This window comes from Protopterus annectens, chromosome 2.part0, assembly GCF_019279795.1.
Source record: "Protopterus annectens isolate FY-2018-M chromosome 2.part0, PAN1.0, whole genome shotgun sequence".
NCBI classification, from domain to species: domain Eukaryota; kingdom Metazoa; phylum Chordata; order Ceratodontiformes; family Protopteridae; genus Protopterus; species Protopterus annectens.
In genome coordinates this window covers 467,357,394-467,379,882 of record NC_056728.1, presented here as the reverse complement: position 1 = coordinate 467,379,882, position 22,489 = coordinate 467,357,394, and positions in this window count along the sequence as shown.

The following is a 22,489-nucleotide window of genomic DNA, read 5'->3' as shown; positions in this document are numbered from 1 at the left end:
TTTATAATAGTGATGGCCACATACATGTATTTTAATTGGTAGACACAGATGCACTTGAACCCAGGACCATGTGTACCAAAATGTAATGTCAATGCATTTTACAGACTGAGCTCCAGAGTCAATGATATAGCAGGTGAATTTTTACATGTTATATTTATCATTCCACAGTTATCTGCTGTTAAATACTGCACTTACATCTATTATTATTATGTGTATGGCTTTAGAGTGCTGTATCTGTATACCAGAGACCAAGTTAAAATCCTATTTCCATTAATGTTTTATCAAGTGTATTTTGACATGTTGTAGACATAATTGCAGGGTTACCTGCTAACAGATACCTCACTTACATCTAAGCCTATGTGTGTGCCTTTATAGTAATGTATTTATGATTTAGAGTACAAATGACAGAACTATTTTTCTAGGGATCTCTTAGCTGATTTGCATGGTGAGGCATGATGGGCAGCACCATTTAAACACACTCAGTGATGGTTTGCTTAAAACACCTGTGCTCATTAGCAGCTGAGTGGCTTGGCAGGGTGATCCACTGTTCTGCATGTGTGATGGTTGTGGCAATGTGGGCCCAAAATAGGGTTCAGGTGTACTTTCTGAATTAATATTGTTTCAAAAGCATATGTCAATATAATGCTATTTAGCATTGCTAAGCGATGCAGTGTGCAGCACCGAATCATGCAAAAAATCTTTAAAGAAAACAAAAATAGGGAGCTAGAACAGTGGTGAAAATGGGTGCAAGCAGGGGGGAAAACATAATGACAGGCAGGTAGGAATGTGCAGGACAGGTGTAGGAAAGAAGCATAGCTATCCATTTCTTCAACAGCAACAGCTGTGTACTTTCCCAGATTTTTTTAGCTGAATTTGGACTGTCACCCCAAGCGAGTGGTGACAATAACATAACTGTGTTTCAAGCCAGTTGGACCAAATTAAGTGTGTCCAGTGGACCTGTGTGTGAAATGGAGATCTATGTATGTGGCAATATTTTTTTGGGACAGGTCTGCATTTTTTTTAAGTGAGAGTGGAATGTTGGGGAAGGGGCATAGGTATGTGTGGGGGAAGTAAGTTGGGAAGGTGAGGAAGCTTTTGCAGACAGACAAGACAGCAGACAGGGTTAGTGTGTGACACAAGAGGGGGGTGAACACCTTGGATGGGGAGGGTGTTGTGGAATCCCAGTCCCATGAGCATCCACACAGTAGCAGTGTGACTAAATTCCTCACCAGTGGGACCGTCAGCACTGCTTCTTCACTGCCCCTGTGTTGACAGTGGTGGAGGCTGGTGTTCACACATGGCTGCCACACCAGGATGGGGAGTATGCTCTCCATCCAGCACAGGCATGCACCGACAGTTTGGTGGAGCACCCTGCACACCATACCTGGCAGATCTTGATGGGTGACAAAATCATCCCCTCCACCTCTGCTCCCAGATGGGGGCCCAGCCCCAGCCTGTGGGGCAGAACTATCTAATGCCACAGGTAGTGCAGGTGCAGCAGAGGAGGCACCACCAGGCTGTGGCCCAGATGGGCTGGGCCCCGGTGCCATGGCCAGGGGAGCTAAGGTAGGTGGATCGCCTGGATCCAGTCTACCTTGTCACTGTGTAAGAAATTAAGTATAAACATAAGGTAAGATAAGTAATAACCAAACAAATGTTAGTATTAACATAATGGAAGATAATACTAATTAATCAAAATACATATTAGGGTATATTATGAGGAACACAACAATAAATAACATAACAGAAAGTATGTTAATAGCAAACCAATATGAGATAACCCATAAGGCCAACATAACAGATAAATAGCATTAATAAATTAAAGAAGATAAGGGGTGGGGAGAGAGAGAGAAAAACATACCATTAGTGACCCTGCAAGTTATATTATTACACAGACTAATAATACATACTTCTACAGGTGTGCAGTGTCAATTGTGAGTACAGTGACTCCAATTCTTGTATAGATGATTTTGCATGTTACACATACCTGTCAACTTGTTAGCATGGGACAGTATGGGCCAAGCACTAACAAATCCAGGTACACAACTACTGGGAACTGCTTTACATACTGTGCTCATACATTACTACCAACAAGGTGTTCTGTAAATGGATTTGCCAATAAATTGCATTCCAAGTAACGTCATTTAACTGCTAATCAAGGACCAGACATATGGGGCATTGGTCATTACATTCCAAAAAATCATGACAGTTGAGTGGTATGTTCATGAACATTAAGTAGACTAGACAGCCGGTGATTTCTTAGTTGGTTGTCATGGGATTAGAGCCCACAAGCTGTGACTCCAGGGAAAATGTGCACTTAACAGTTGACTGCTGTCAGATTAGAAAAGACATGCAGTACCTACAGGACTGGTTCTCACTTATTGGAAAGGACTATTTATCAAAGCACAATACTGCTTTACACTTTATTGATATTGTTCCTTAAAATCTAGCACTTATACACATGGATATCTGCCCAGAATTTGAGCTACCTTAAGCATATACCTTGTTCCTGGAGCGGGAGGTATATACAGCATTATATAACTAAAAATGGCCATAACACAAGCTTGAAACATACTGTGGGTATTGCACTACATTTATCAGACATTTTTTTTCTTCAGTATTTATTCATTTCCTTTTTACAGTTGAGAGGTGTCAGATTAGAACACACATGAAGTGACTATAAGTAAACACTCATTTGTTTGAAAGCAATACATATGAGAGCACCCTCACCATTTAAAAATCTATGATGCACAGTTATTTGAACAGATTACTTATCAAAGCACAATCCTGCTTTAAACATTATTGAGAATGCACCTTAAAATTTGGCATTTATGCACATGGCTACATGGCCATAACTTCAACTACCTTACCCATATTCCTTGCTCCTGGAGTGGGAAGAATATACAGCATTATACAACGACCCCACATTAATATTCCAAAACATGCACGCTGATTGGTCAGCATGCACTTTGTAAATCAAAGACTTATACTAATGTAAAAAGGCCCGATCGCCCGGACTTTTTCTATTAGTATAAGTCTTTTTTTTTTTTTTTACAGCAACGGAGAATGCAAGATCTCCATTGCTTTTTAAAAACTGTCTCGCTATGTTAAAGGAATTTAACATAGCAAGACAGTTTTAAAAAAATCTATGCTGCACAGTTATTTGAACAGATTACTTATCAAAGCACAATCCTGCTCTGATGTACTGCGTAAGCATACGCATGTGCAGTACATCAGAACTGCCGCAGAATACCAGACAGCTGTGGAAGGGCAGCACAGAGGCATCATACAATGCCATTATTTAAGAAAAGTAAGTATTATTTTTCTTAAATAATATCATTGTATAATAGCAATAACCCACTCCTGGGTGTGGGTAATGCTGGATTTACCCACGGTTGTCTTTGTTTGGCCACTCGAGCTTCATCTTAATGACCAAATCACACCAACCGTGGGTAAATCCAGCATTACCCACACCCAGGTGTGGGATATTGCTTAATTATTTGGCACAAAATGGCCATGACTCAGGCTTGAACCTTACTGTGGATATTGCACTACATTTATCAAACAGTTTTTTTCTGCACTCTTTATTAATTTATTTTTTACAGTTGACTGGATTTTGATTAGAACACACATGCAGTGACTAGAAGAATAGTGAACACTTATTTGTTTGAAAACAGTACATATGACAGCACCATCACCATTTACAATCTACTGATTACTGTTGCTTCAAGTCTGGCATGTGCAGCATAGATAGCTGTGTCAGACTTCCAAGAAATACCCATATACCCTCGTCATTACTAGAGTGCAACCTACAGCATATTCCACACAATAAGCAGAGCAGAACAGTGACTGTTAATCTGGGTAGACCACAACACCAACTGATGTTTGGAAGCTATACTGCACAGAAATGCATGTTTACTTGATTTAACTTGCTTTACCATTTCAGGTAGGCAGTGACACATTACTAAACATATTTCATTTCCCACATACATTTCACTACTTACCACACTCACGCCTTATCCTGGACATGTACCTTGCATGGGACTGGACATTGTGAGCCCTCTCATCTGCAGATGTTGTAAGAGAAGCAAACCATTAAGCATACCAGTTTTTCACAGATTAGGCTTGTATATTTCTAAAGTACTGGCAAACATGCTTACATATCTGTGGGGTATGCCGAGCCCTAATCTCTTATACTGGGTATCCAAGGTTCCCCTCTTCCTTCACTTCAGGTCGTCATATTGGTGACGACACTGCTCACCAGTGCAGGGGACACCAGTAGCACTGGTAAGATCACTAGCCAGCCAAACCCTGGCCTCAGACTTATATTTTGAGACCTGGTAATTGCCCTGCAGCACCTGGAGTTTGTAGATTTTCACCAGAAATCTGACAAGCACTCTGGACTCCTGCACACCTCACCTCTACACCCAACAGCACTCTCCCTCTCCAACACCACCTGGCATACCGACAGCCAAGTGAAACTCCAATGAGTGATGTGAAATTCCTGCTTATTCGCATTAATATAGGCTGCATCCTTACACGTCATAATGTCATTTTCAAAAAAGTGCCCCATTACTTAGCATCTCACAAACCAATTTAGCAGAGCTAAACATTGTGCAAACTCGCACAACTCATTTTTTAAGTGAAACTTAGCAATGCACAAACACTGTAGGCCATTAACCATTTTTAAGCAGTGCTTAGCATTGTGCAGCTTTTCTAAATGTAACAATTTTTTTTATTTTGAAGTAAACTGCCATTTCAGTCACCTCACACATTTTCACAGCAATAAATGTAAAAGTATGACTGGCCAGGACTCGAACCTGGGACCTACTACACTGTAGGTTGTAACTCAACCTAACTAGCCATTTTGATAATAGAGAAGACCAGTATATCTTCACATATACTACTAAAGTGCCTGTTAGCTTTGCTAAGCATTGTGCTGTACAAACACTCATTAAAAAAAGTTATTCTACAATTGATTACATCCGGTTTCTATTTTTTAGATATATGTCAGGTGTCTGCTATGTATGTATAAGTGCAGCTCGGCATAACTAAGCTCAGCTCAGTGCCGCACAAGCAGGCACAAAAAAAAAAAAAATCATTGTACAATTGATTACTTCCGGTTTCTATTTTTAGATATATAGCAGGTGTCCACTTTGTATGTATGTATAAGCTATGTATAAGCACAGCTCAGCATTGCTAAGCATCCTGCTTTGCTCGCAAACAGGCAGATTAAAAAAAACGAAAGAAAAATAAATAAAAACTAATTATACAATAGAGGAGTACATTACAATGATTATCATCTTATGCCTACCATCTGTCCAGGATTTTCTTGGACATACCACAAATATGGGACAGCCACTACATTGCTGCTTGCATGGATTCAATATATGTGTTACTGTGATCTCCCTTTGCAGCACGCCATGATTAATATGAATGGCGAACTGCTGATGGGGATCAGTGGTCATGTAAATGGATACATTCCATGTAGGCTCTACACAGAGCCTACATGAATTTTACTGAATCCTCAGAATAGTCTAATGAGTAAAGACAAGTTTATATATGGTATAGAAAAGTAATTCAATAGTATTTTGAAAAGTTTGCATAGTAATTGAGTCATTGCAGATTAGACAATAAGCTGCTAAGGAAGATGATGAGCATAATTCATTATATAGACATAAATTTCAGGAGTCCAGTAGCTCTGTATATGTGTATATATATCTACCTCTCTATGTATATTATAGAGAGATAGAAAGAGAGAGAGAGAGAGAGAGACATAATAAAGATTTAAAATAGACATAACATTGTTGCAGAAAAGCAGACTCCTTTTATGCATACCTTTTTTTATTGCTAGTCAGCAGCTGGTGTTGGAGATTAAAGGCTGACTGAAGAATGAGAATGACTGGAAGTGAATGTAGAAGGAGGAAACGGACAGGAAAATAAGACTCTATACGTGGCTGCAAGAAGGATGGCATGAGTGGGGCAGCTGGGGGAGTAGTCAGTTATTGTGATTCAGTAAGTGGATGTGAGTTTAGAGAAGAAAGGTTGTGAGAATGTGATGAGAGGGAACTTGTTGAAGGGTAGGAAGGAGTGTGGAATTATGGTTTGGTCAAGGAGTACTTAGCCAAGGTTAGTGAAGGGATAGAGCCAGAAATTCTGCAGCTGTTACTTTAGATTCTGCTTAAAATGTTTGAAGTGCTGTTCTATTTATAGAGAGAGAGTTATGTTGTTCCATGCTTTGGTGATATAGTTTGAGAACAGACTGCAACCAGCTATATTGTTGGATTTAGTGACAAGGAGGAGCAGCATTGAGGTGAGGGAGAGGGTTATATTTGGTTTGTGTGGCCAGATTAGAGCTGACAGAGATGGACAGTTTATAGATTTACAGATCAAGTTATAAGTATTTGCAAGCTGGGAGCAAGATAAGTGGGATAGTTTCAGACAGTCTGTTCCTTTGAGTGCTAGGCAGTGGTGAGATTTTTGTTGGTGATTTACTGCAGACTTTGCTACTTTGTGATAGCATTCATTGAGCTTTGATGGCTTAGAGGCTTGTAAATTAAACATACTGGCCAACTAGTGAAGTGTAGGGTATAGTAGGGTAGCAGTTAAGCATTTTCTGAAGAAATATTTGATTCTGTATAGGGAACCCAATTTCTTATTGAAATTAAGCTAAGCAATGCTTAGCTCTATGAGTATCACTACATCAAATATGCGTAATTATTTTTATTAGCATAGCTCAGTGATGGCAAACCTTTTGAGTTTGGCGTGTCATAAATTTGTAAAATGCCTAACTTGACTCTGCTGGTGTGTCACCCCCCAAAAAAACCCCCTAAATAAATAAAAATAAAACAGCATAGATCTCAATACTTCAGAGATAAATCTCAAGAGAAGCAGGACAAATCTAGAAATAATAGTCATGGAGAGTTTTAAACTACTAGTACTATTAATTTGAGACACTGACAGAAAAAATGTACATTAATTAATATACATTTTCTGAAGTAAAATAAGTTTATAAATCTAATTATTGTCATTATTAAGTGTAAAAAGTCATCACTTTTAGGAGGGATTAAGAGAGACTGTTGAGAGGAATGTAAATCAGCACACGCTTAGAAATGCAGACTACTTGCCCTTTGCAGAAGTGTTAACCACAAAGAGAATACAATGTCAGCAGTGTCTTTTGTAGACTCTGTCAAGACAGCATACAGAAATAGCCTTTGAGGTTAATAACTTCCTTACTTTTGCAGCAGTGTTGTTGAACTGGCTCCTGGCACAAAATAATTTAATGCACTTCACACGAGCAACGAATGCAAAAGCAGTTTCTTTGGTAACTCGGGTGTTAGTGGATGCTGGTGTGCCACCCAAAACATTGTGGTATGTCACCTTTGACATGTGAATCACAGGTTCCCCATCACTGGCATAGCTTAATTCATACTGCTATGGGTGAGCTGCACTTTTCTGATGCACATGGATATGTGCCATTTGAACCTCAGCTGGACTGCAGCATGCTAAACCTTGTTTATGTAGTGTATGCATTCCTATGCCTGTATATGCCCTGCTCTCACCCTCACAAGCTGCAGGTTTTCCATTTGTCTTTAGTCGCACTTAGCAATCCATATCAAAGAAAAGCTGTGTCATGCCACACAAGTTAAAAATGGCACATTGCCTGATATTTTCATGCAGAAATTGTTCTGTGACCTCCTTGCAACTGCTACAGATAATCTCTCTGCACGTGAACACCCTTAAAATCAATTGAAACAGAACAATAATAACACATTTCACAAATGTTAGCATTTATTTCTGCCCAAAATGAGGTTTAGTCCTTTGCAGTCAATTTGGGTATGACCTTTCCTAATAAATATCATCTTGTTATACAAATCTTTTCTACTTAGAACTGCTACCTAAATAACTGATCAGTGTGGGTGTATGGTCTGGGGCTGATGCCACACCCTAGTGTGTGTAGTTCACAACCTAACACTTATTGCTTCCAACTTTTATATCCCATTCTTAACCTGTTTTTTCATGGCCACACAATTTTTTTAAAGCCCTGGGTCATGTCCCATGGTCTGAAAAATAGACCAAAGTTCTCCTCTGCCTCCTGAAGGAGTCAAAGCTACAGGAGTTAGTGCAGGCCACCTTTCAGGGGCCTGGAAGAAAATGACATATAGGAAGAGTTAAGAAATCACTTATCTTCACTGACAGGAATCTCCCTGTCTGATGAGCAGTGTATGCCCAGGTACAATGATCTGCAGTGTTGGAGGAGGGATCAGCTGCCTGGGTGGTTTTATATTAATATCCAATTACATCTATGTACATACTTATTATTATATCTATAGTTAAAAAACGGTGTTTGTGTGTGTGTGTGTGTGTGTGTGTGTGTGTGTGTGTGTGTGTGTGTGTGTGTGTGTGTGTGTGTGTACGTGTGTGTATAGGTTTACTATCAAAATATTGATGTGACTTACCACGGCTGTTAGAAGGTTGAACATGAACATTTAGTGAGGTAAAACTGAGAACACAATTCCTGTCGACTCCGAAATGTTGACACGTAGCTTGTGTTCGCAGTTTTGAGCATCTGTGTTTTGAAATGGATCGCATTACAGTGAGGATCGGGAAAATTACCCTTTTCCTCACTGTAGTGCAACCTTGGAGTTAGAATATATAAGTAGCAGAGGTTGTGTGGAGGGTGCAGGGTGGCTTCCCCTCCTGCAAAACAGTAGAAATATGTATACATGCTAGTCGATGTATTTTGTGGATGGTGAGTGGTCAAATGTTGATTCTTTCCTTCTATGTATATATATATATATTTACACACACACACACACACACACACACACACACACACACACACACACACACACACACACACACACACACACACACACGTGTCTATATGGGCATATCCTTTACAGTGAATAATAAAAAACTTAAAAAGTTTGGGTAAGCTGCAGGTCAGGGGTACTCAGTTCAAGGTACCTACAACTTTCTTCTGAAAAAGCACAATAGCATTCGTGGCTACAGGTACATATGTCATTTTCTGTACATAACTTTACTTGCTTCTTGTTAGTTTATGCTGTTTCCAATGTGTGAAACTCTATTGAATGCTCTTTTGCACATCTCAGAAGTTTGAAAATCAGTGACGCTCCTTTCTACTTGCTCATTTGCAGATTCCCATTACGCATCAGTGAAGCACGAGTTTTGAAACACCACCCATAACTTCAGCTGTGAGTAAAATCAAGGCATTGCCACTGAATGTTGAGGAGAAATACTCACACTTACACACACATGCACACATACACACACACACACACACACACACACACACGTGTGTGTGTGTGTGTGTGTGTGTGTGTGTGTGTGTGTGTGTGTGTGTGTGTGTGTGTGTGTGTGTGTGTGTGAAATATAAAATTCATTTGACACTAGACCTAGGGTAGATTATTTTCACATCAAGAAGATTCATTATGGTCAAATGCACTGGAGCTACTTGGTTGGAAAACTGAATAGCAATCCAGAATAGAGCTGCACTGACTTAGATCTCAGTAGGGTACTTGGAATATTATACAGCAAAATGCTATTTAACAAAGAAAGCTTGGAGTGAACCTTGTAATGGTAACCCGAGAAGAACACAGGGTAGATATAAGGACATGTCCATAATATATGAAGGCCATCTGATAAAAATGTCCACAATATAGTATTTCAGGGAGAGAGAAATGGTGCAAGCCATTTTCATTTTTGTACTAGTGATGCTGACAAAAACTGGAAAAAATAATATGCCTTTTCCAGGTGATAATGGAAATTTGTTCATCGAGGATGATAATGAAAACACATGTAGAAAACATACAAATGGACTTGGAATGACTGGAAGAACTGTTTAAAACATGAGAATTAAATTGAGTGCAAACATGTAAAATAATGCATCCATTTAGGAAGCATTGGCCAGCAAAAGCAGAGCAGAAACAGAGGGGAACCGGGGGGGGGGGCAACAGCAAAAGTAGGGGAGCACATGGTAGTACTCATATCACATGATCTTAATTTAAGTAAGCATTGAGACAAAGCAGCAATGAAGCAGGTGGATTTCTTACACATATGGGAAGCTGCACCAACTACAGGAAATAAGAAGGTATTACTTCACTATCCAGCCAGCTGATGTGACCCTCTGGTGAATGGCAAGTACAGTTCTAAATGCCTAATTTCAAACAGAGCACATAAACCTCAGAAGTAATTTCAGATCTGAAACCAGAGACAGACAACATTTCATCTGTAATAAGTTTAAAGAAAAGGAAATGCAGCTGAAGTTTCTTTTGATACTATGTTTAGAATAAGAAAAATAAGTCACATTTCTACAAAAGTATGTTCTGTTTCACGTAGCTCCACAATGTACAAAAGAGAACGAAAAATTAATTAAAAAATCTTTGCTGACTCCTGATAAGAATGACAGAGAAATACATTTTATGTTTTCCTTTATCTGCAATCAATATTTTATAAAATAGAGCTTTACTCCTCTGGCAATTGGTACAGTGGTTTAAGATTATAAGATGTTAACAAGTTGATTTCAGTGGTACAAGGTTTCATCCCCTCACTCTCCATTTGGGTACTATGAATTAATCACTTAATCATAGGCAGTTGGGAACTTGGGCTCCTTAATGTCCTCCTGGACTGCATGTCAAGTATCTGCCTATGAACCTATACCAGACAGAATTAAACATATTAGGTACTGATGTTTCAGCTGCTTCTGTTATCTTAATCAGAGTGTCTCATTATATAGCTATAATACTGTAAAATTATCCATATTGCATGTGATTCCTATGTTTTGTTATTGTCTAAGAGTTGTTCATAAATGTGTACTGTATTATGAAACTGCACTTGATAACACCTGAGTTGTCATCTCAATGTATATGATAGTTATACACAAACTCATGGGCATGCATCTTTGGCTAAGATTTTCCTTGTCAAGGACTGTGGTTCATGGTCAACATGCCTGGGAGATTTTTTTTTAACAAGAAACATTTTATTAAATTATCATGTATGACATAGGCGATCATACCTTTATATAAATGAAAACAAACCATATTGACATAATTTTAGTTGCAAACAATAATACAATTTTGGTTTGTATTTGACTGCTAGCTGTTTAGATAAAGGCACATTTTATTCTCTGAACAGACAGAGAAAGAAGGAGTTGTAATATTATATTAATAGCTGAATTAATTAGACGTCACAGTTCAAATTGCTACTCCATATATTAAGTTTACTTCTTAAAAATGCAGTCAGAATGAATCTATTCTTAATTTTTTGGTTTCTATGCACCATTGCAAATGCTTAATACAGTGGGACAGAATATTAACAGTTAAAGCAGAGCACTGAGATCTATACAATGGACACTTGATACATCTAGCCTTTCCATTTGTTGTATGGGAAAGCTGTGGATCCTACTTATCAATATTTTTTCCTCTTCTTTGACATGCAAAAGAGATGCTTTACATCAATCTATCATATTCATAAATTCATTTATAGTTTATAAGCTTGCAACCTGTTCAATAAGGCTACCCCAATCCTCTGCCTTTTCTATAAAATGTAAATAATATAATGAAATAAAAATGAATAATTCCATTTATTTTCCCTGAGTTGCCCACTATGCATTAGCAGACTATATAATCTTGGTTTTATACATGTCTATGCATTGCATATACCGATACTATATAATATGCTGCGATTTAAGCACTATAATGTGTCCTTTCCACCTTTAAAGATCTCTTAGTTTATTCCATGCTGTGAAACACTGAAACTATCATTTGTAAAACCTAGAACTAATGTTTTGTCCCTCCTTAGCAGATGAAAAATGTGAACTTTTGCTTGCACACAAATTCTCAAACTGTTTTGTTTATTATAACATCATTAATATATTCCTTTTGTTCTACTGATCCTACTGCATGTACTGCTGCTATGTCATATCCTACATTTACTTTTAAATCTGAGCAACAGCATTGTGTAGGACAAAACATGCCCCATAGGCCCATTATTATAGCAATAACCCACGCCTGGGTGTGGGTAATGCTAAATTTACCCACGGTCGGCGTGCCAAACAAAGCCAACCGTGGGTAAATTTAGCATTACCCACACCCAGGCGTGGGTTATTGCTATTATACCATGACATTATTTAAGAAAAGAAACCATTACTTTTCTTAAATAATGGCATAGTATAATGCCTGTTTACTGCCCTTCCGCAGATGTCTGGCATCCGCGACAGTTCTGATGTACTGCGCGCCTGCGCAGTACATCAGAGCTGTGGGCAAAAGCAACGGAGAAAGCAAGATCTCCGTTGCTTTTTAGTGTTTAAGCTATGTTAAATGAGTTTAACATAGCGAGACAGTTTTAAAATAAGCAACGGACATCTCCGTTGCTTATTTTAAACCTGTCTCGCTATGTTAAACTCATTTAACATAGCGAAACACTAAAAAAAAGCAACGGAGATCTTGCTTTCTCCGTTGCTTTTAAAACACTGTCTTGCTATGTTAAATGGGTTTAACATAGCGAGACAGCTTTAAAATAAGCAACGGAGATCTCCGTTGCTTATTTTTAAGCTGTCTCGCTATGTTAAACCCATTTAACATAGCGAGACAGTGTTTTAAAAAACCGAGTTATACTAATGGAAAAATGTCCGGGCGACCGGACCTTTTTCCATTAGTATAACTCGATTTACAACGGGCACGCTGGCCAATCAGCGTGCACGTTTTGGGGAGATCATGGTATAATTATATATAATACTAAGGTAAGTATAGAATGTTCCCTTAATGAAAATGCTGCAATTACATTTAAAAATGCTTTCTCAAACATTATTTGCCAAAAGTGAAATTTATGTGGCTGTCTTATTTTTTTAAAACAAAGTAAATTATTTCTTACTACTAATAAATTATCTTCTCATTTCATTTACATATATTTTGGCATTTGCTTTGATGGTTGGAAAAGCTTTGTTTTAATTATATTCACTCTTCATATTTCACGTCTCTGTACACAGATGCTCTCAGATTTCAAAGTTAGAAGACTTAATTTGCAAAATATGGTTACACCTTTTCTTAATGCTCCTATGATGCAAAAGAAAACAAAGTAAGTATACATTATGGCATCTGTGTGATGATAATTTCATTAGTTAAAGAACAACATAATTGGCTCTAACTGTAATGACACCATGGTATAGTTTTACTTTTATTAGGAAGTCGGATATCAGAAGATACATAATACAAGTTTCTTTCTTTTTCAAGTCAGTGTTATGTTTCCTGCCTAGACACTACTGAAAAAGAAAACTTCCTACATTCAGAGCCAGGTTGTTTAATGGATTTTAAGACTGCAGGATGTGAAAAAACTGTGTACAAGTCCATGGCCAGCAGCCAAAATCCACTCCGATAGCACACATGCATCAATAGGCTTTGAAAATCACTTTTTAACCTTAGTTTCAGCTCCCAATGTATTTGTTTTCTTAGGCAGACAACTCCGCTTCCCTTCAGACTGTACAGTATGATCCATCACTGTCTTTTCAGATAACCCGAGGTAGGCAGTAATGAAGTCAGCTTGCCCTGCCTTGTAAATAGGCCTGGTGGCTGAGATCATGTTAGGCCTGTTCATTTATTTGATTTCCATCACTGGACCTTCAAGCAAGACCCCCTGGGAGGTCTTCAGGAGAACAAGAGTAATTGGTAAACTCAATGCACAGAAGGTATGGTTCCTCATTAAAATGAACTTTCCCACACTGTTCTCCTTTGTTATTGCTGGTTGTTTACTTTTAAAGGTCTTTGCAATTGTGATGTGATAATCACAGCAGGACATGATGTACTACAATTTCTAGTTAGTGAGGCAAACAAAAAAAGAAAAACGAAAGAAGAAAGAAAATGTTGAAAAGCAAACACTATTTTTTCTCATGCAGATTAAGACAACATGATGTGTTGCTCTACATGTCATCTCACAGCGTTTACAGGCTGTACTGCTGCTGATATGTTATAAAAATACATCTTCTGTTTATTTTATACTCCAGACTGCATGCAATGGTTTCTTACTTTATAACTTAATGTTCTGTTATGGATGAAGGATACAGTTTGTATTAGCTTCAACATGTAGCATAAGAAATCACTGCATCTCACAACTGTTTCTAGTATTGCTTTACAGACTAAAATATTGCCGGTGTCAAATTCGGCTTTCTGTAGATCGTCCTTGTTAAGTAACAATGAAATGGATAACAGAACAAGCAAACACATTAATGAGAATATTTAAATGAGGAAAGATATTTTAGGTCAAAGTAAACATTTTGTAGGCTTTCTTCTCTTGTTGTTTGAACTCATTTGACACAAAATACATACATTAAGATGCACAGCATTACTGCAAGAGTTTCAGAGTTATTTTTCCTGTATTTCTGTAAAACCATAAGATTTTTTATTTAATATTATTGAATGTTTTTCTTTCTTCCGTTTCTTTCTCTTTGACCTTTACCTTTGTATCACTGTAAAACTGGGGAATTTTTCTGCTGACATACTGATAGTTGGAAGTCAATAAATTAGTAATCACCTCTGTAGCACTGAGGGATTAAGCCCCAGTTAGGACCCAAACTAGCTTTGTTTATCGGCCAAAGCTGCGGATGAACCCATAGAGTGAGAAGTGAATGAATGACAAAGCAATGCCTGCTTGTCATTCTCACGGACTGCTGGTGGTGTTCTAAGGTTACAGCTTTGAAGAGAAGTCAAGTATAATGGCTGTATTCAGGAACATAAAGAGAAATAAAGGAGTAGTACCACTGGAACAAACAGTGATGGCTCCCTTACAGCACCCATTGTATGTTTACCTGGAGACATTGGATGTCATGGATGGGTTTAGGACATAAGTAATCCGCCAGCATAAGCAGCAGAGACAGCATGGATGACATTGCAGACTCATTCCTATCTTGACCTCCCATCCCTGTTGAACCAGTGGACTGCGCAATTCTGAAAAGGGATACTGATGGCCTTAAGTCAGACACAGACACTGGCGATAGAATGAGTATTGAATAAGCAGTAGATGTCTTACTGTCATGGAACACTGAACAAGTAAGACCCTACACTGGAAAAACTACAGTAGGAAAACTAGAGGAAGGAAGATGCTTTGCATCAGAAGATAGAACAGCATAAAAGGAGAGACCAAACAATAATGCCAATTAAATGATAAAATACAGAGGTATGCCTTCAAAAAATTGGGGTGACACTATGGAGATACTCCGCAATTCTGCAGTGCTACCCTGATAATAAACCCCATCTCCTTACCTTCAGATATAGTTTTTTATCAGGAGCAGAGCACGTCTACACTATTGAAAGCTATGCCAACATAAGCATACTAACTACACCAGTGCCAGAGTAATGAAATTCACGGACATTTAATATAAATGATGTTCATTGCCTATTTCTGTCAAAGTCTGATAATCTTTTCATTTAACCACAGAGAAAGGCTGAAGCAGGATGTCCCAACAGCACCACATGATACTTTATATATGACATTTAACATATGACAGTACAAGGGCAGCATGTTTTGAGGCTATGCTAGACGACCGCCATTTGATTAAAAAAAAAAGAAATGTGTTTTGATCTGCCCTCGGTGTATGAAGTGGATTATATACACAAGTACAGTGTAACATATGCACATGTTCCTCCTTGGGCATGGAGAAACATCCTATCAACTGCAGTACATCTCCATCTATGTGTTGGAAATGGTATTGGAGGCATTTTCATCTTTCTACAGCAGAATACTTGCAGTACCATTGCCATCACACAGATGGAGAAATACCTTCTTTATAACAGCCCATTTAATTGAATGGACTGCAACTTTACTTAAATATTTTCAACTGCCATTCAACACAGGTGTAACATGTCTACGTGCAGTGGCATGGCATTCTTAACTTGGTTTGAGAACTGGGTGTAGAGCTCCATGATTCCTCACTAACCTGTGTGGCTTAAGGAATCCCCAAAGTGTAACTTGTTTTGAAATCTAACTTGGAGTATACTATTACAAAATCCATAAATTACTAGCACTCTGAAGAATGTTGCTGCATCAAGTAGGGGAGATAAAAAAATCAAAAGCCAGATAGAGATGGAAATATACATGGAAAATATATAGGAGTTCTATATACCATAACATGTCACTAGACAGACATTTAATTGTAGTGCATATTCAAATTTGCTATAAAGTTTAAGTATTAATGTACATAATTCTAGAAGCTTCTCTATGGAAGGTTTTGCCTAGTTCGTAAATATACAACTGTGGAGATCATAGAAGACCTCTTTCTATGGGTAACATTTGTTTTCTTGAAATAAATGAGTCCGACTTATATATGTATATAGGTTCATAGATATATACTAGATATACAGTCTGGAAGACCACTGAGAGTTTACCAGAGTCACTGGATGATTTAGGCTTCCCAGATTGGAAGAGTTAAGCTTCATGCCACAAAGGTGAATTTACAACTTCCTATGCAATTATTCAGCGTAATTTTGAATATACCCAATATCTTGCATTCCTTGACATGTAGAGGAAGCTTATTCCATAAGTAGGGAATTCACAGGCTTAGGAATGTGTAACACCAGTGTACTCCTATGTGCAAGTAAAAGTGAAGTTCTTTGGTGCAGGTATCTGTGGTACTATTTGTTTCCATAGGTGTAGGAGATTAAGTAAGCTGAGCTCATTAGTGGCTTGGAAGGTCAAGAACAGATCACCATAACACAACATATTTAAGACAGAATACAGTGAGAGGCTTTTAGTCTGTCAACATAGATTAGTGATTTTAAACCAGTAATTTCTGGATTTATATCATTTAATTGAAAACCACTAATATCAATGAAAATTCCATTGAATCCTGACCCACTGAATACAATAACAGCTATCAAATAACATACAGTCTCAAGTCTTCTTCCTCCCAATGTGTGTAACTCGTACACAGTCCAACCCTGCTAAGCTACATAGCCTATCTGGAACCTCAACTTTAAATCTAAGACACCCTCCTGCTCCCAAACCTAAGCTCCCTGATTTCTCCCAAACCTTAATACTCCCCTGCCACTCCCTAAACTTAAACTCTTTGACTCCAAATCCCTAGGAATCCCCTCCCATTTCCCTCCTGCTCCCCAATAGATCAGACCCTGACATTTCCTGTCTGCTCCCTAAACCTAAACTTCCCAATCACTCCCTGGCTCTAACACTCCCCTTCCCTGCTAATGTTTTTTTTTTTGTGGGGGAGGGGATCACATCTTTGGTGTCATGTGAGGTAAAAATAGATTTCTGTTTATGCAGCCTAGAGATGAGAAGAATATGTTTTTTAAATTATAAAGGATTCTGTAAAGATAAGAGGATTTAACTCTGGAGACTGCAATATAATCAAACATAATGGTTAAATAAGTTCAGTGGGGTCACATACTGTCATATTATAGGCACCATGCATCCTTTGCTCTAGACAGTGCCACAGGCATTATAGCAGTCTTTTTTTTAGTCCATATTGAGTTCAGCACTACAGCCTTTTTACCGCCATTTATTTATGAAGCAGTGCTGTACTCTCACAGTGTCAGCATCTGCCGATCAGGACCCACTGAACTTGCCCCTTTGCTCTCCCGAGTTTATGGTCTGCCCCACATGTGACCATCTAGGCTCCTGCTAACTATCATATTGGAGTTGCTCAGCCCCCCTTCAGTCCATTCATTTCCCCCATGACAGGAGTCAAGTACAAAGAGTAATGCCAGTCATTTGCAGTATGCCAAGGATTTTGCAGTCAACTATAACTTCCCAAACGTGCAGTTGCTGCAGCTTGGGAAGGCATGTGATGGACATAAGCTTGTACGTGAATTTGTGTGACTTGGAATGGATGACTCACAGGTTTCTCTGATCTCCACTGCAGAAATCACTATAGAGTGAAGGCCATCAGACATATGCATCTACCAGTACCTCTAAGAAGAGGCAAGCTGGTACACTGCTTTCATTCCTCTTCAACCTAAATCATCACCTTTAACTCTGGGTCCACTAACCAAACCCCCATCATCTAGGTTGTATTGTCCATGCCAATCAGTCAACTGTCATCAAGGTTTGCTGAGCTAAGAGAAAATATAACTTTAAGCACTGGACTTCAAACTAGAAATTTGAAAAAAAAAACTATAGCGATATTCCTTGCATTCCCATTCAATAAGCCTAGTCATCTTATCCACAAAGAGGGTCATATTGCCTATATAAACTTTAATCCATAAAACAATTACCCTGCAAAATCAATACACCATAAAGGAAAATCTCTCCAGTGAATCTCCTACATTAACTATATGTTATTAACAAACTTTATGTAATTGTAACAGATAAGTGACCAAAATAATTAACAGCAGTGTAAGTTTAAATTTTACCCCACAGAAAGAAACTTTCTTTGTAATAAACAATAAGACTTGGTATGGATCATAACATAGTGTTATAGAATTACTAGGAGGAACTTATTTAACTAAGTGGTAACTCTGGTTGGACCTCCTGAAGGGGACAGCAGACTAACATAGGAAAGACAGTTGATTGAATGGCTAGTAACTTTTCTTCTATTGACAGGTGGAAAAAAAATCTGTTGATGAATTAAAGATACCACATTCTGAACAATATATTTTAACCTGAAGTTTTGCCGAAGTGCATAACAAGAAAGCAGCAGTAGCTTCATCTCCTAATGGTGGGAAATAATTATCATGTAATGGTTCAGAGGAGAGTTAAGCAGAATATAAATAGGACCATATGTGCAGCTTTCTGTCAAACTGAAAAAGAAGGCTGGAGCTGAAGATGAAGAACCAACTGGACCAGGTACTGAAAAAATTGAAAACATCGCAGGTGAGATGGCTACAGTGATGGAAGGCCTCAAGAACATTAAATTAGAGATGGCAGAAATAAAACTATTGGCTGCTAACTTGAAGAAAACACAGTTATCCAGCAATATGGTAGGATGAGCAGTAGTAGCTATAAATGTCTTAAACAAAGTATTTTGTACTTAAAAGAAAACTAAGTGGACCATGCAAGGATCATTTTATGTTGGATTCACCTGCCAGAGGTGTTAAATGGAAATGAAGCTTGCAGGATTATGGTGGAGAAAATAAAGCTGATTCCAGACTGGTCATACTACTTAGGCCTTCTGACAGCAAAGTGTCACAGGGCTTACCATGGGGGGGGGGGGGGGGGCAGTATGCGGGGAGGATTACTAATTAAATGGCATTCATGCTACACTCTCTAGTGGTTACAACAGAAGACAAAAGAGTAAAAGAAGAGTGAAGCAGGCTTTGCCTGATACATAGAAGGTACAGGTAGCCGAAAACTGCACCAGATCTGCATGATCAAAGGGCTCAGTCAATCCTCTGCTTTGGAATTTATGGCAAGAAAAATGCTTAGCAAGTCTGATATGCCCTACAGTCCTGAATGTTGTGTGGCAAAGACAGACACCTGCCTTCGCATAATATGTGTTGGCAAAATGTCAGGATGAGCAAGAGTGAGAACCAAAACACAGAAACGGAATGGCTGAAATAACAGTCTTACATCTACAAAATCCAAGATGGCCATTTCTCAGAAGGAGGTTGCAGGGGCCATCCCCCTGTAAAAAAATAAGTTTAAAGGAGAAGAGTGATGTTTGAGATTTGTTCTTGTCCTGTATTTTCGATCTTTGTTTTTGGCTTTTTGGCACAAGGCATTTCAAATGCCAACATTTCAGTAGGGAGACGGCTTTCCTATTTTATGAAAAAATAATGATAGGTTCAATTAGGTGGGTTTACAGAGTTCAACTAATGGATATTTCCTGTCCTCCTAATTCATTAATGATACCTGAACAAATGGAGGTGGGATGACTTTTTTACAGGAGATTTTAGAGAAAGAAAGAAGGAGAAAGTTTGGCAGTAGATGAAAGCCTGTTCCTGACAGAGCCAATTAGGCTGAATCCTGATGAGATAAGGGATGCACTTGAAGCAGAAGTACAGATCCGATCTTAAAAGCAATCGGTCTAGAGAGGTGGACTGAATTATTTATCCGAAGAAGGGAGTTAGAAGTCACAAGTCCAAAGAAGAGATAATCACATTGACTCAAGAAAGGATACAGATAACAGTGCAAGTAAGCTTGGGTAAACAAATGGAACTTCACATTGTCTCAGAAGGGAAATTTTATATTCATTATTTTGCTACCATAATTTAAATAGCAAGAAGAAAATGCATTTTGTATAATTTGGAATGAAGTCAGTACTATGAAGTCTGTGCTATAACATTACTTTTTTCTGTATCCGTAAGACTGCTGCTGAAGGCCTTCATATTATGTACAAAGGTTGTGTTAATTAGGATAGGTAACTGTCTTATTTAAGACTTCTTTAATTTTTTTGTGGTGCCTTAAGGACAGAGGATTAAAACATATGGCACAGATATGTAATATGAAAGAAGGAGAACAATGTTATACACACACTATTAAGAGCATGTAAAGTGGCTTGTTCATTAAGTGCTACCTTTTCAGGGCCTTGTTGCTTTATTGTTCATGTTTATCACCTTAGCTGTACACTTAAATTAGACAAAATGCAAAAGTCTCATAATTAATAGATGGAGGCAATTAACTCTAATCCTGATAATGGTACTTACGTTATAATCTTTTCCTTTTGGTTTATGTTAGATCTTTATTATGAAGAGCAAATCTATATAGACAAACACAAATCTTGAGGGAGTTAGGGAAAACATTTTTTTTTTGTCACCCCTTACCAATGACTTTGGTACCTGGTTTCCCCCTACTGCTTTCCCCTTCCACAGCCAGTGCAGTCAGGTCTACCCAGACATGACCCTTTGATAGGTAAGTCCAGCCCTTCCAAACAAGTCCAGCCTTTGTGGCTACATTGGCTTGTTTCCCCCTGCAAATGAGAAATGGAATTGAGGCCAGTGTCATCATACTGTGGCCAAACAGGGATTTTTCCTCAGCCTATGCCGGTGTGCTTCCATAGCCTTTAGATGGTTGAAACAGATAATAATAATAATAATATAACTGAAACAGGAGATTTGTACTTAAGAGAAAGTAAAGTTAGGGAAAGACTTTACCACCAACAAAAAACGAATAGTATTTGAAAATATTGTTTTATTGGTGCTGTACTGACTGTGCTGGATCTATTATCTGTCCCTCTTATATGGATGAAAGTGCTTATTGTGATGCAGGTGTCCAAGTGCCAAGTAATCAGCGCAGTGCACTGCCAGCACATATCCTCCTACAGGGAGCACTAGGTGTCTAAACTGTGGAACATACATGTGTCATGTCCACACTGCTGAGTACAAGACACAATGAGACCTGAAGGAAACCCTCAGAGGGCAGCTATGTTGAAACATGGAAAAGTGATCGAGGGGGGTCATTCTGCTTGGAAAGAGTAGGGTGCCCCACAGGACTAACAAAGCTGGCTGTTTACATACCATCGGACTTTCTCACCATGAGTAGCTGAGGTCATGGGGGGGTTCTTGGATATGAACAAACTGACATTAGAGTGTTCATCTGCACAGAAATCCCCAGCTACCAAGACCACAGAATAAATGGGCCAATTGGCTTCAGGTAGATGGGCCATTGGGTTTGATCTAGTGAAAATGTACCACAAAAAAAAAAAAAAAAAAAAACTGTGGTTTGACACTGGTGAAATTGGCGGAAACATAACAACTCACCTTACAAGCAGCATGTATTATAGCGGACTTTGAAAGGGCTGCCATGGGGCATATTTATGGAGAGTAGCCATCATGAATTCCTTTTGCATTTCCTGCAATGTCTCTTGTGACAGACTCACATGAATATACAATATAATCTCTAGTTTTGCTAGGAGATGAAATAATTGTTTGCACTGGTGTACTGTCCCAATAGGACATCCTTGACATGTTCTAAAAGTTATCAGACATACTTCAATGGGAGTTAGCACCCATAAACAGATATTTGGATGATAAAATATGAGTCTGCACAAGCACAATATGCAGGCACTAGGATGACACAGAATGCAGGGGGCCACCAGTTTATACACCTGCACTCTTACTTCTGTACCTCTTTGACAAAGACAGAATGCCGAGAATGTAGAATACAACTGAGTCATGGACAGTCCCAGACAGGCACTCATGGTGTGAAGCACTGTGTCAGTAACTACCTTGATGTTTATGGTACAGATGGAACAGAACAGAGATGCTAACCCAAAAGAATGACTACCAGTGATGATAACCAAAATTGCACAGGAGAAAGAAACGTATTACTAGTGATGTGCAGATCCATAACATTGTCAGCAACCATGTTGGGATTACAGGCATGGACTGCCTGAAAGCCACCTTTAGGCAATAAAAAAATATTCTGGAGGTCAGCATGCTGCTATAGGATAGATGCATAGTACATAATGCACAGTGACTTATGAAGCCCACATTCAGTGTTATATATTCTTCTTATGTGTCTGTGTATGTGTGTGTGAGGAAAGGATAAAACTATTGCATCCATAATGTCTTGGTGGTGTCCTCAG